The sequence below is a fragment of the Meleagris gallopavo genome, chromosome 13, assembly GCF_905368555.1.
Source record: "Meleagris gallopavo chromosome 13, MGAL_WU_HG_1.1, whole genome shotgun sequence".
NCBI lineage: Eukaryota > Metazoa > Chordata > Aves > Galliformes > Phasianidae > Meleagris > Meleagris gallopavo.
Window position 1 is genome coordinate 7799080 of NC_139416.1, and position 16406 is coordinate 7815485.

Genomic DNA, 16406 nt, shown 5'->3' on the forward strand with positions numbered 1-16406 from the left:
ATGTCTTCAAAGTGTTCACTGTGTATTTTCACAGCTTTTGACATACTAGGAGATAGGCCAAGGGGGGCCAGGAATGATTTCATCTGGAAGTTGGCTGTTGCTGCCAACAGACTGATTCATTCTGGCTTCCAGCCTGCTCTGTACAGGGTCTAGAGAAAGTGTCCAGCAGGAGCAAGCTCAGTGCTGGAGGAACGGTCCCAAATACCTGATGCAATTATCTGAAATCCCTACTACCTCCACAGGAAGCCATGGCAGATTTAAGATAAGGCACTTAATCTTGTTGGACCAAAAAAAAGCTGAAGCCACTTCTCTAAATTTTCTTCAATGCCTGAGTTTCCCTTGGGAAACACAAGCATTAGGCAACCATACATGGCAGACTTTTATTTTCAGCTAGTTGAGCTTTTTTTTCTTTTCTCTGCAATCTTTGTATTTATCACTATTACAGTATCAGGACAAAGACTTGAGGCATGTGCAAGTAATACAGATCCACCTGTGGAAGTTTGTAAAGCAACTTAAAGTACCAATTAAGTTTTCACTTTCGTGTCAGTGTTAGCTTGGATACTGGAGAGGATGGTTTAATTCAAAATATTATTCAAAGCAAACAGAAAAATAAAAAAGGAAGAAATATCATATGTTTCCCAGAATATGTGATGGGAATGGTCACAAAGAAAGGGAACAGATGATGCAACAAAAGAGGTTTCTAATCATATCCAGGTCTAAGAGGGTAAGAGGCTTGTATCAGTTCCCTCAGCTCAGCTGTTTAATGTCTGGGTTCTGTACCTCTCTCTCTCTAAGTGCTATAAACCCACCATATGAGTGCTCTGAAGGGTCACAGGAAGAAGCGTCTGTTCTGAAAGAGTCTGCCACTTCTGCTTCATATTATAATTTGAATTTTTCCTTCTTGAAAACAACACATTTAAAATGTCCAAGTTCCTTACATTACTTTCCAGATTACCTAGCAAATTCTGAAATTCACAAAGCAGGCACAACCTACGCTGAAAAAGAAAATGAATATGAAAGTAATTCTATAGCACATAAGCCCTTGAACAGAGCCAGGCTTTTCCAGTAAGGGAAAATCTTCAACTACAGACTGGCTGTTTAAAAGGAGCCGTGCTTTCTGCAGAACTCTGTGTAGTGACATAAGTAAAAGAAATCCTAAAACCAGTAACCTAGCAACTTTTACCTTATTAGGTAATCTTATTAGGTACTCTTCACCTTGGAAATAAGGGTGTAAATAACATAGTGAAAATGACAGTTCTTACCCAATTCACTACGGGAAGACATGATAGCAGGCTAGAGATCCACTACGAGCAAAGCATATGCTCAATGGCAAATCTTTTCCCCATTTCCTGCATTAGATATTCATCAGGGTCTGACTTCTAATTGAATGCAAATAAACGATATAACAGGTTTTTGCATATGAAGTGAAGTTCTATAACATCTGTCTCTTCACAGCCTTTCAACGTACCTTGTGTGACATTAAGCAAAGAAGAGGTTTGCCTCATCAGCTTGTAGGAAAGGGGACGAATTCGAAGAACAGTGTGAGTGAACTAAATCATTCTACTGCACATTTAAGAAGTGCTTCTTTGGTCTCTCTGCACACACTCCCAAGTGATGAAGTGACAAGTTTGCCGTAATCAGTTTCAATGCCAAAATGATGGACTACTGGTAAAGAAGGTCACAAAACATTATTAGTTACCTCGTATCATCTCATTTTTGAAGGATGATCTAAAAATATAGACTACTTGTTTGGAATATAGTATATATTCATAGTTAGCATTATCCAAGCAAGCTGTTAAATATATTTAAAGCATATCCTTAACTACAAACAGCATACGTATCTTCTGATCCTTTAGAATCACTATAATAATCATTCATGCTGTGTTTTTTGTTTCCTCAGCAGTCTAATTCAATAATTATACTTACTGGCACAGAATAGCCCTTCTGTGACCTTTTCAGAAAAAAAAAAAAATTACAATAAATCTAAACGTTAAAGTTAGTATCCTAGAATTAGTCTGTATATTTATGTTGTAGCACATCTGAACATGGAAGGAAAGTCCTAGTAAAAAAAGCTACATAAAATATCTTGTGAGGCTTCCAGAGAGGAACTAAAAAAAGAATCCCCTACCACTTCCTCTCTCCACTGACAGATCACTCCTTCACAGAATGTATGCATCTGACGTTTCTCCAAATCTCTCATTAAAGAGCACACAAAACAGACAAAGTTCGAAATCCGATCTAAAACGTGTGCAGTAAATTCAATTAAGGAACAAAGTACTCTAGTAACAAGGATGAAAGGATGATTTTCAAAAATGTCTGAAACGACTTCAGTGAAATTTCCACACTCAGTATGATTCAGTGGTTCAGAAATCCATACTGTAGCCCAGTGCTTGCAGAGCCTGAGAGCAGTAAGTTCAGCTACATAAAATTCTGACCACAAATATACAGTACTTTGGGGACACGAAGACTGGGCTGATTATAAGTCCCATCAAAGTCAAGGGTCCATGGCCAACCACACTTCCAAATTTACATCATCACTGGTGATGAAAGAGAGTGACTTTTACATAGCTTCCTGTTCTTCTGGGCACAGAGAACAATTCTCTTTAGTCTTCTGGTTTGAATTCTGACAATTTGCAGACAGAGGGATGCTCAGATTCACCAAGGTGGTACAGAGGGAAGGGAGGAAGCCAACAGGCACAGACTGCACTGCCCCATTTTCTCATGTCACGTGCTGGAGGCAGCACGATGGAAAGGTGAATCTGAATCACTCTGTGTAATGACAGACCAGATTCAAAGCTTCCAGAAGCCACTGAAAATACTCAAATAGGTTATAGTGGGATTTTCAGACTTACACAATTTAGCATGCCATGTTTCAATACCATCTCCTGAGCTACCTCTCTCCTTTACTTGCAATCACCAAGTGTTGCCTCTGTGACTACAACAACGTTGTCTAAAGAGTTACTGCTAAGCTCAATGAAGCACAGCAGTGTTTACACCACATTTACAGTTGTTCTATGACATGATCTAGACTTAGGGAAAAAAAAAAACAAAAACCTGGAATAAGCCCACTCTTTACAATCTTCAAAGAAGCCTTTGCACGCTTTCTGCAGGCTTCATTTTGGGAGCCACTGTCTTAAAAATCCAACAAATAGTTATTTCTGCAGTAAATGATATGCATTCAAAACCTGTAATGAGCGTAATTTATAAAGAAGGGCTTCTGCCAGGCTGCTCTACCTACAACAGTGTGCACATATACAACCACGAGATGCAAGAGCCATTGGAGTACGAAACACTGACCACACAGATGACCGAATGCTAGAAAGGAAAAGAACTGAACAGCCCCTGTTCTGTGATAAGTTCCAGGGGATCTTTTATTCTGCCTTAAGCAGACAAGCATTAAGTTCTCCAAAGTCTGTTGAAAAGACTCACAGCAGGATGTGCCAATCTCTATTCCATGGAGGAATAAAAGGCTAAGATTTCAATGCAATTACAATAAGCCACTATCCTTAATTTCTGTCAAACAGTAGATGTCTCTCTTTGCCAGTAGTTGAAATGTGTGTAAAATGTTGTTAGGGTACACATCCACAGCTAGCATTATTCTTTTTTTTTTTTTTTTCAGCTTACATTCCCATCATGCCTTGTAGAAAAAATCCACGGGGGATGAAAGATAACACCAAGTCCAAACCCTGAGAACAGAGCCCCATGAAAGCAACAAATTATAAACTCTGCTGAAGAGATTTTCTTCAGAAAGATCACAGGTCCCATGCTTTAGTCATGGCCTGTTCCTTTGCCAGCAGGTTCAGAGAGTGATCTGTGAGAGCTAAGTGATTTCTTTCAAGTAAGCTGCTCACGATGACTGCAGAAACCTCAAGGATTACAGTACACAAACAATGGCAGAAAATCTGCTTCAAATAATACATCCAGACAATGGAGTTGCCGTTATGGTGGCAATGCAAAATATGGACAGGGATTTAAATGAAACGGGTGATATCTGTATACTTTGGAGGGCTCACGTGTGCCAAATTTGGCAGCATGAGTGCTCATATTGCTTGTTGCTCCACCCCTCGAACAATGAGGCTAAACCCCATATGTGCAGGAGTTGGTAGAGCACAAGCAGTTCTGCTAATCACACTGCATGCAAAACCAAAAAGACAAAGGGAACTAGTAATGCTTAGACTAGCATTGGGGAAATAATTAAGCATGAATGAAATATTGTATGTGGATTTGAAATGAATGCGAGGCATTCTTGGAAACAATTGTGCTGTTTCAGTTGTGCTGCTTTTCCCCCTAAGTTTCACAAAGTAATTTGCATGTCATTTAAATAAATACCATAAATTATTGCAAACTTTTTGTTTTTATTTACATAAAACAAAATACTCATTTCCATTATTGTTTGGATTACCTGACAAGAGTGAAATGCAGAGGCCTTTGAGATGAAACTTGTCTCTTCTCCCCAGAATGCTACAGATTTCTCATGCATGCATGAGCCAGAAATGACCCCACCCTTAGCCTTGCCTTACATAGGCAATTAATGCTCTGTTGATGTAACAGAGATAGAGGATCAGCTACTTCCATGGAGCCAAGCTGGAGCTGCAAGCAGATCAAGGATACTGGAATGTGGTACTTTGCAGTGGTCAAGGTTTCAGTGACCCTTCAAGAAAATAATAAGAACTGAATGCTTGCCTACAGACATTCAGTGCTCTCTGGCCAAACCTACTTTTTCCTGGAACAGCTTAATTACTTGGAGCTTAAAGACACACAGCTAACAGCAGCTACAGGCACAGTGGACTGGCACAAGCTGCTTCGAGTATCTGCAGTGTGTGCTCTCCAGCTTTCACACTTAGGGAGGTTGGGGCACCTTGTGTCTGATGAATTCTGTATGTCTTGGACAATTCATATGAGGTTTAACTTCAATACCCATTAACTTAAAAGGCCTACACTCTCCTTCAATTATATTCATATTGTTTTCACTTTCATTCAGTGTTATCCATACACCACCAGTTTGATTTAACTTCTGATAAATACTTCTCAACTTCTTTTCAAAGTCCGTCTCAACCCTTCTTTCTCCTTACATGCTGCGAGTCAACAAGCAGCCAATTCAGAATCCTTAACATTCTGTGCATTAAGACAACTATAAAAAAATCAAATTATTGAAATACAGATCAGAAGAAAATGAGTGGAAGGTCACCTAAAAAGTTGAGTAGGTGTACATTCCTCTGCAAGATCATATGGAACCTGTTAGCCACTGAAAACTAAATATAGGTCCCATCATCTGCAAGCCCAAATGATCCAACCATCTGCAAAAGGAGCAACTGAATATCCAGCATAATTTTTAATGTTTTCATCATAAGACACTAAAAGGTCATTCGGACTTCCAACCTATACAGACTGCCCACAGGTGTCCTTCACACTGTTTGTATTTGCACCTGTTTGCTCCCTCCATGCTGTCTCTAAAAGAAAACCTCAACAATTATTCTCCTCTCTTCCTGTACAACTGGATCTGCTGTCTCCCATAGTCTGTTTTAATAGTGTGTGCTACGCTTCAGACTGAAATCCAAAGGAACTCATTATATAGATTTCCTCTTCACATAAGTATATACTGTGGTCTCAATTTCTAGAACTATTTTTGTTTTATGAAGCAAGGAATTTAAATCTCTTCCTGTCTTGGATATTAAGGCATTTTTATTGTCACGTCTTGGCCTTTGTGGAGTTCTAAGTTTTATATCAACACCGAGCAAGTAAAATTGACTCAGCCTATCTTCATGATTTCCAGGTATCACTAGGGTGTGCTGTAGATCATGAAATTTCAGTACAGCATAGTTGAAAGGGAAAAATCTAGCTGCTATACTAAATATTTTAAATTAATTCCAAACACAGAAGCAACTCAACAGTGACTCAAAATTCTTTAAAAACATACACTCAAGAGAAGCAACATAAGATATTAACAATCTAAAACATTTTGGTCACGCAAGCTTGATAAACATACTGCTGTACACAACAGAGAACTGATGGGAGTTAGACAAGTAGAGGCCAGTGTGCAGATAGGGAACTAACATCCAGGCACACAGTCCTGTGGAAGCTGAAAAAAATGGGACTAGAGGTCTTTGTGGAAAAGTTTCTTTGATAAAAATTTATGAAGCTATTCCAATTCTCTGGAATTTGAGAGCGTAGAGCCTGGGGCTGCAGAGTCAAGGGCTGAATGGTGATTATTTAAACTAAGTAACTGTATAAACAGTGGATTTGGAATTCTCAGCAAGGCTGACAGCCCAACTGAACCCAATCCAACACAGGAGACCGCATCTGTCAGATACCAGCTCAGCACAGGGGTGCCAGCATGGAGCGCATGGCTGGGAAGGTGACCGCAGCCACCAGCTTGCCAGCTGCCTTGGGCACAGCAGCAGGTGGGTGCCCCCACCCACAGCTACACTCAGCTGGCTGCTCCGCTCCGAGAAGAAGCATCTCCCAGTGTTTGCACCTAACTGCTGAGCTGGGAAACTAACAAACACCTGCAGTGGCCATCAACTCTCAGTGTAGTCCGAGTGGTAGTGGGAAAGGGAAGGTAGCATAATAAGGAATCTGAATCAGAAGAGTTTTAAGTAGATGCTTAACTTCAAGTACATATTTACACCAACCACGGACATTAATGCAAGTTAAAATCAAGCACCTATTTAAACATGAACAAAAGCTTAAATGGGCTACTGCGCAGAGGCCCCAGCTGTCAAGACACATCCAGTATGCCACAGTGAGTGGTAGCCACAAACAGTCACCATGTGATGCTTCAGTAGGCTGAACTGGATTGGGTAGTCTTGCACCGTGAACCACGTATTCATTATAACAACAATTTGTATTACTATTTGTGGCATCTAGGGAACCCCAATCAGGGCTCTATTGTGTTACAGACTGTACAAGCACAGAAAAATAGGATGGCTCTTATAATGAGTACATCACAAGCCCCACTACCATAATTAACACTGATTAGCATCGATGCAAACAACATGGGAAGACAAAGATTGAGCCAGTTTGGGAGATGAGGTACTCTTGCCCTGTAAGGTGACTCCTCTGGTTCCCAACTACAGAACAGAGGGGAGGCTGTTTCCAGCAAAGAAGGCTGCACCCCCTGTGCTCCCAGTCAGCATCTCCCATGAGTGCATTTAAAGGAGCATCTTTGTCACTTTCTAATCCAGTCTCTTGCTATTGCAGGCAACCACATCACACACTCCTGCCCTGACAGTTATCAAAAACCAGTTAAAATGCTTCTTCTTCCTGCTCAGAGCATACATCTCTCTGCAGATATGTTACCCTACTCAGGCTAGCTGAGTTAGACTAGGCTGTATGCATCTTCACGTGTACACCTAAATACTAAAGAAAAACTGTGATTTATTGTAACATGTCAGTATTAAGTGTTAAATGCAGTAGCTAGAATTGATGTGAAACAAGAATCAAACTTTAAGAATACACAAATCAACCAAAGTCAAGACACCAGTACTGAATCTGATCCTTAATGTTTGCATGGGGGGCTTTCCCCAAGCTTACCCTGCCCAGAGTTTGTTACTCTTCTCATTGTGAAGCCATATGATTGCAAAAACCTCACTCAGTTCTGATCATAAAGGGGCAGTTGGTAACCTCTGATCTACTTTATGTATTAGAAAAGGACCCCAAAAAGCCAGTTCCACTTTAAATGAAATCTCAAAACGAATGACCTTTCTGGGCTGGGGATGTGAAACTGCACGTAAAAATTTCCCCCCTTCAATATGTGGCCCTTCCTAAATCTGTAATTATCATAAGTATCTCATCCCAGGCCCATGACATTTTCTCAGATGTGCTTTGGATAATAAAGCAATATTTTCCTTCTAACTGAAGGTAAGACAGCATGACAGCTGTATGGGAACTGCTGAATCACCTGAGGCAAGCAGTAAGTCAGCCACAGGAGCACAGGTGAAGGCAATTCACCTGTGCTGCCAGAAGGGGTGGAGCCTGGCTGCACCTCTCCTGGACCCATTTAAGAGCTGACTGCCAGAAGGGAAGGTTCTCTTCTGGGGATCCCTTCTCTGGAGTTTTGCAGTGAGTCCAGGATGCAGGTAAGCTTTCTATCTATTCTCTTTTTGTTATTATAATCTGCTTTGCTAAACTCTCTTGTTTATTTCATAATTATAACATCTTTATATTCATTGACTATACAACAGCGTATAACAGCCTTGTAAAGCTAGGGAGACAAAAAGACAGCATTTTGAAATGGATAGTGTGAAATTATAGGGTTGACTATTTTGATCGTGTTCATGAAATTGCCTTTATTAACCAAATGAGACTCGATACCTGAAGCTTGCCTATGAATCATCCTCTCCCCAAAACATTGCTGCATGTTTTTATTGCGCAGCCTAAAGAAATACTTGAATTTTACTTTCCCATCCAGTAATACACAAAGTATCTCCACAGAAAACACAAGAACACTCAAGTTCTGTTCAGCTCTCCACTAGATCACTCCTGCTACAACTTAGCCTACAAACATGTATATTCTCAGACTCAACACATGACTCAAGACTTCTGTGTGCATGAAACTGAACACGCATGTAAAGTTTTGCAAGAGTACGCCGTGGCCACAATTTCAAACGCAGTATCAGAGTCTGAATGTGCTTAACTGTGCTTAGGTTCCAGTGCTACTTTTGCTGTTCTGGCAAAAATTTCTTAATTTTTTTTTAAGTATTTTTCCTACAATTTCACTTACAGAGAAATAAAAGATAATTCTATTAAGCCTAAAAATAAACTTGGATCTACTAAAAATTCATTATTTCACTCTCAGGCTTCCACAAGCTGGGCTTGTCTGCTTTAGGTTTGATACCCCTGAGAGCTACAGGCATGACTGATAAAAATGAACGAGATTACATGAGAATGATGAAATCCTTTTTTTTATCTTCATTTTGCCAAAATATTGCCTGGGCTGCTTATTGCTGGAACACATTTGTTTCCGGCCATTTCTCACTTTTAAAACCATACTTAGTTTATTTGCACATTTGAGGAGGCGGTACACGAATACATACAATACTCTATTTGTACTTCTTCCAGATTTGCTCATTAAATTCATTAAGCTATTTAATTCTCAAGGATCTACTGGAGATACAGTGAAGACCCCCCAAGCACCAGTTAAGAACAAACCTGTAATGAGAATAAATTACACATGTATAAATTGCTACAAAGTCCTGTAAGGAGCGAGACCTTTTCACATAAACAACTGCTGCAGAATTAAATCTGATACATTAATAAAAGCTCTCCCCACCCAAATCAAACAATGGAAGTGGAACAGTTACCAGATCATTTAAAAGAATAAACCCATTCAATAAATAAATTTGCTCTACACCAATTTATGTCACTGCAGTACTTAAGGCGAAACCTTTTAAAGGAATAGATTTACTGTGCATACAGATCTCCACTGGGTATGTGTAATTATGCAAAGGAAAGGCATTACTTTTAAAGTGGATGAATGGGTGATACTTTTTGATTTACTGCTAGAAACAGAAAAATGGTAATGGCATGAAATAAGCATTTGCAAAACCGTTTTGGCAGACAGAAAATGTTTGATTTACCTAGAGCATCCATCAGGTTCTATATTTTAGATCAAAGTAGATAAATGGAAAGGCAAATGGATATTTGAGAGGAAAAAAAAAAAGAAAAAGAAATCGACTGCTTTTCTGTCAGCCTTGCAAGTAAGTTAAATGCTTGGAAGGGGGAAAAGGCCTAAGGCTCTTTGGATGAACAAAATCATGATTCATCACTGATCTAGTAACTACAGCTTTCTGTACTTACCTGGAAAGGGCAGAATTCCATGGGAGCACTTGTAATTCTCATTCTGGGCCTGATTCTCTTACATGATTTGAAGAAGGATGGCAAAGCTGGATTGAATAATGAGCACCCTGGGTTATATTTTCCTCTCCTTACTCCCAATTTGCTCTTTTTGTTTTTTCTCTGCTTTTCTGGCTTAAATTCACATGGGTGAAGAAAATATGTTCCAGTCAAGGCATCCCCTTTCCCTCCCAAATCAAAAACCACTGCCTTCCCAGATCCTGTCAAAATCTATGCAATAGCAAAGCATAGGGAAAGCAGGCTAAGTCTTACAGTATGGCTCTCTGTCACAAGACAGGAGACGGAAGAATCAAGAATCATTCTTCCAATGGCAGAATTCTTCCTAGAGGCTCCCAGTAAAAGGCAATGTTTCTGTGTCATTACCCTGTTCTGAATTTCCTATGCTGTAATATGTCACCAGGAGTGGTGCAGTTCATGCACTGTGTCCAACTCTTAAAGAATCATCAGGCTTGTGGTACATGTGTTGTACAGATGGTCTGAGCATGCAATGTATTTCCAAAATGTTTGGGACACATACAATTTGTTGTGCTTGTGCAACTCAGCAGGAGAGTACATGCATGAGAGTCCAACCACATCACCTTTACTGTGAGTGTGTGCACCACCTGCAGTGCAGGGGGCATTTCTAGCATCAGATTTGTGTTGCTCACCCTGTAGAAAGGATCTGCTCACATGCTGAGGAAAGGCTGGGTTTACTAAACATCTGGAAATATTGACATAGAGAACCTCTGAATATAACCTCACAACAACATTTCTGGCTTGGAAAGGACACATCTGGAGAAACTCAAGTTCCTTCCTCCCCACATCATAAGCATTAGCAGAAACTTATCAGCTACTTCTGCACCCATTTATTCCACAGAAGGGTTGCCCACCTATTAAGGTGCTAAAGAACAACTGAAACTTGTGTCTTCTGCCTAGATTTGAGTCTAAAGATGCTCTGTGGGTCAAGTGGACCAAATGCGCTACAGCAGCCTGCAATTACCAACAAAAAATGAACAAAAGACCCTGAAGTTTTACTAACAAGAGAGAGAGCACACAAGGATGCTGCTACATGCCAGTATCTATGACTAGTAAACAGCACTTTATATAAAGCTTCACATGAGATGAAAGCCAGCACAGCTTGAAACAAAGCTCTGCAAGCAGCATTCAGACCTCTATGCCTGTATGCTCTCCAATCTCACCTCTCCTTTCTCCAAGAACATCCTTATTTATGCATTTCCAAAACAAATAGTCTGCTACAGACTTCCACATATATAAATTCTTAAAATCCAGACTCAGGACTGTAAGACTATCAAACGTAGGATGTGTGAACACAGGTAACAGTTGGCAGACCTACGGAAGCTGAAGATTTGTGCATGTCCAGGGGTATCTGAAAGTTATGTGCCTTGTTGGTAGGAAAAGTCACAGCAAACTTCTATGCAAGGGACAAAATAAGTGTTAAAATATTGAGCTAGGAGTAAGGCCAGATTGTATTTCTCCTCCTGTAATAAATCAGCACTATACGTATATATTAAATCCAATCCCTTGATGTGTCCGGTTACAGTGATAAAAACTTAGCAAGCAGGGCAAAAGTTATTGGGTAGAGATCGATATGCTTGCTTGTTGTCCTTCATTGGCTATAATGCGATGTTTTCTCCTTGACTGTAAGAGGCGCTTTTGTGATTTGGGAGCATAAAGAAATTCTGTACTTGACAGATTTATATAGGAGGAATACGCTAATGTCCTTTGACCCGCTTACGAATAAATACGACCTACCAAATTGTCATTTTTATGGGTATTTACAACTGAGGCACTTTGTAAACCTAAGAACTAATATTTCCCAAAGGAAATCTGTGCTCTCGAATCTTGATAAATTATTGAAAAATACAAGCCACTACCAGCCCTACAAATTTTCTCTTCTATTTTTCCTATTTTTAGTTACATAGGAGTTGTCAACGCAGATTGGACCACTGATCTATTTCACTGTGGCTGTTGCTGCAGCTATGGCTAGAGCTTCAGAGGAGTCCTGTAATATTTGTGGCTATTTGTCCAAGGGTGTGTAAAACAAAACAAATAAAAAACAACCAACTAACCTTATTTCCTGAAACTTTGTTTTCAGTGCCCAACTGAAATATCAGTCATATAATTATTTAACATTTCAAATTGCTATTAATAAGATGTTATAAACTTATCACAGCCCAAGTGCCACTAGCTGAATTTGCTGTCATGAATGCTTCAATCGATACTTTACACAGAAGAGCAAAATTGCACGGGGTGCTCATCCAAGGAGTAAAATAAGGCAGCTTACACTAACTCCAGTGCTCCCCACCTCATGGTTGTGGCACAGGTACTCTGTAAATGTAAGGACTCACTACCAGCCAAATATATCCTCTGTTTCTTAATTCTGCAGGCTAGCTGACCCAGGAGGCCTACCCTTGATTGCTGCATCTCAGCTCCATCTAACCTAACACCCAACTGCCACATAAATTTCTTCCATTACCTTTGTAGTGAATCTGCCCAAAGGCTTTTGGAAAACACAAATAAACATTCTGCAGAAGATAGGAGGAAACTGGTGAGATAAGGGTTTTGTGCTCTTCAGAATCTTTCTGTGGAAGACGACAGAGCACAATTATACATCTGATAGTTTGATCTTGAGGAAACTACAGTTTTTTACAATAAACCAATTTTTAATATTGTCGTCCATAGCAGAACAGTTGAAAGTTAATAACTTTTATCCTTGCTCTCCACCTGTAGGTTGAACAAAATGTCAACACTATTCAGGACAGTATCTGAGAAACGAGATACTATTGTTTCTCCTCTTGGTTATATGTACAAATCTTCTCATAAAAAGGCATTCAACAGTTCAGATTTTGACTAAAGCATCATGACGTGGCACTTATCTCTAGTTTACTCCATTTCTAAGGGCAGCTGCTTTTCTATTTTTCTTTGCGCATCTGTGGACAACAGAATCTTTTCTCTGTTACAAGAATGTCTTCATTAATTCAGTTTCTTCCTTCAGCTTATTCTTAGTCTTCTGCATACTATAATCTATGTATATGCAAGAGAGAGGCTTGAAAGGCAGAATGAAAAAGCAGGAAGCTGCAATAAACAATGAGCCAGGAAGGGCAGGAAACTTCAGCAGCTTTTCTTGTCCCTAATGCACTGCCTTCCTCTTCATTCTTCATCCTATTTACTGTTGAACCTGGGATTCCTCCTATTTTTATATGAAGCATGATTTCAGTTTCCTCAGTTTTGTGACCTCATTTGGATAATGGTAAAACATAGCATAGCTAACACTAACACAGTAGCTGCAGCACTAAGTCAATCGATTCTGAGTTTAATTACTATCTTGCACGCTTAATTTCATAGAATCATAGAATCATTTCAATTGGAAGGGATCCTTAAAGGCAGTCTAGTCCAATTCTCCTACTATGAACAGGGACTCCTACAGCTCCATCAGGTGCTCAGAGCCCTGTCCAGCCTCACCTTGAACATCTCTGGGGAGAGGCAGCCTGTTCTAGTGCTTCACCACCTTTATCGTGGGGAAAAAAAAAAATCCCACATTCCCCTGCAAAATTCCACACAGAAGCTCACAGACAGAGCATTTGTTCACACAATCAATGTATTGACATCTATGCACAGGCTGGAGCTCCCAGAGGTAATGAAGTGTCTCCAAGATTTTGAGTGGTCACTGCCTGCATGTTAACCGCTCTCTGTTGTAAGCTTCTGCGCAACATCATCTTCAGTTGCACAAAGTCAGGTTCCCCAGAATGTGGTCTGGCAGTGGATTAAATGTGTGGGAACAATACCCACTGCCTGTTGACCAGCATCTGCTGTGTGTCCAGTAAGTTCAGTCTGGGGTCACCAGCATTAAGGGGGTGCTGGGATGGGCAGCTTTTCCACCTTGACCTGGGCAGGCACACCAAGGCAGTGGTGTGCAGTAACTCTTGCTTGGTCCTTGCACAGCCACAGCTGAAAGGGCCAAGGGAAGGAGAAAGTATTGTTGAAGATCTGGATTTAGGAGTGCCATTTGGAAATTTAAAGTTTTTTTTACAACAAACTTACACTTTTACACCTAATGTTGTTTCCAAACAATAAGAAGGTCAGAAATATCAGCAGGTTCATCAGCTCCTACCACCTACATCAGATTCCATCACCCTTTACTGGTAGCAAGACAAAAACAAGTTTAATACGCATTTTAATATACAAAAAGGAAATCAAATATGGGGAAGGATTCAAGAACTCTGGTTAACAGGCAAAGTGGAGGTTGCTTCTGCTCGTACTGATACTAATTCTAATCCACACTTCTTTAAAAAAAAAAAAAAAGAAAGGATCATGTATTACACAGCTACAGCAGAATGTGTCTATTAGAAGAGGAACACACAGGAACCAAATATTCCTTTCAAACAAGCGCCATCTCTCTGCCATTCATTTCAAAAAGAGTAATGTCCTCTGGAAAAAGAAGTCAAAGCATAGGGCTTGCTGTCCAACACTGCATTTACACTGTGAAACAATGAGAACCTGACAGTGACAGGAAAGAAGTAGTAGTTTTAGCCCAATTCAGCAAAATAATCCACTGACATACTGAAAGAAACCTGCCTGTTAAAAAAATCAATAGATTTTTAATCAAGAAAATTACCCTCACTCTCTTTCCCACCCTGAACTATTTAACAAAAAACATGCTAGACTCTCTTTACCTTTACTACTTCTAAAGCTTCAAATTATATGGAAAAGAAGCAAATCAGGTTGAGAATTGTAGCCCTTTTGCCTCTTGTAAGGGGTTTTCCTATTTGCAGAAATCTCCCCTCTAAAATTATCTGCGCACTGAAGACTTGGGATAAAAAGCATTTATTAGCCTCAACATTTAACTACAAGCCTTCTGACCTGACTCACATGTCACTGCTGCCTCTATGTTGTCTTTTCACTGCAGATCTACATAGGCTGACAGGAAGGAGCAGTGGTTTTCTAACTCCGAACAAGCATTCAAAGAATCAAAAAACCCCTTGTCTATAACAGTCAAACAATGAGTGGAAAAAAATGGAGAGAAGTTCCATATCACAATTTCTTGCAGGCTCCAGTAAAAGCAATGCTTCTTATAAAAGCAAGGAATTAATTGGATAATTTTCCCTGATATCTCTATGGAGGAAATCCAGCTCAGTACTTACTGGAAGGATTTTAAGTTCTGATAGTACTTCTGCAGCAGGGATACAGAGTGGAGCAAGGCGGTTCAATTCCACTACGCACCATGGCACATTAGGCCACAAAAAGAATATCTCAGTCCAATTTTCCACCCTTTCTGAACATTATATCATTTAGGCTTCAAAGATTGTCATTGCAAATGCAAAAGAACAAACAAAATAAACAAACAAAAACAAAACAAAACCAGGCATTTCTGTTTCTAAGCTCAACATCTAAGTACCAGTTCTTTGTCTCTATTATGCATTCAAAGCCAGCTCCAGGATGTCATGCTTATAGCACCACACAAGCTAAAAACAATTCTCTCTCTAGTTTATAGAGCAGAAATGGCTTCAGCCCCTCATACACTGCCTGGTTGTTAGGGCAAGGGTGCAGAAAATGAAGTTTCTCTAATGCAAATCTTTGCTTTTTTTTTTTTTTTTTTTGAGGACACACACACTGTCTCTGAATCTGCTCCTAAAGCAAGGAACTGCAAATTCCAACCCTGGATTTTGCTACAGATATCATCCCTATTGCCATAATTATCCTGCTAAACTTCAGCTTTCATTTAGCAAAAGATGTCTCCCTAAGCACACATACAAATAGAGATGATCTTGGAAACGTAACCCAGGTGCAAACTCATGAAGTCTTAACTGAAGAGGCTGCAAACAACCTGAAACTACAGTCAAGAGGGATAAACATCCCCATTCACTTCTCTCAAGAGAATCATGCTATGTAATAATTTGCCACGGACTTCAAGATTTTGCTACAGCCAGGTATTTTAATTTCCTTCCCCTTTCCTGCTCTGCCACAACCAGCCTGCAAGTCCTTTATATTCTTCAGTTTTCTCTCAGCAATGAGTCTGCTAAAATAGGTGCAGGAACAAGAACTGCTATGAAATGCTGTGGGCTAACTAGCTCTAGTACTTTCTCATGGGAATCAGAAGTAGGATGACAAAGGTAAAGCTCAGAAATTTAAACCCAGAATTAGGAGATAGGCATTTTAAGCTAGTGTGACTGTCCAGAATCACACCTCTTCAGGTTACCCTGTAGGATAAAACACTTTGGTTTTATGAATGGAATGAGATTTATAGATTGATTTAGATCACAAAGTCTATTATTATTATCAGCAAGTTTTATATTTCTGTAAGTTCACTAAAGAAATCCCATTTTTTCTACGTGTCTTTCCTCTACTAGAGGTAATACTAAAGGTATTACATTAACAGGCATTTGTATTCTTCCTTCTGGTTCACAAGCCAACACTGAAAACCACACACAAAGTTCAGGTGGACACATGAAGGAACTGAGCTGTGGGTGGTCACTGTTACATTTTCATGATCTTTCTGTTAAGCTCATAATGGACACAAGTACATACAGTAGCCATGCAAGAGCAAAATGCAT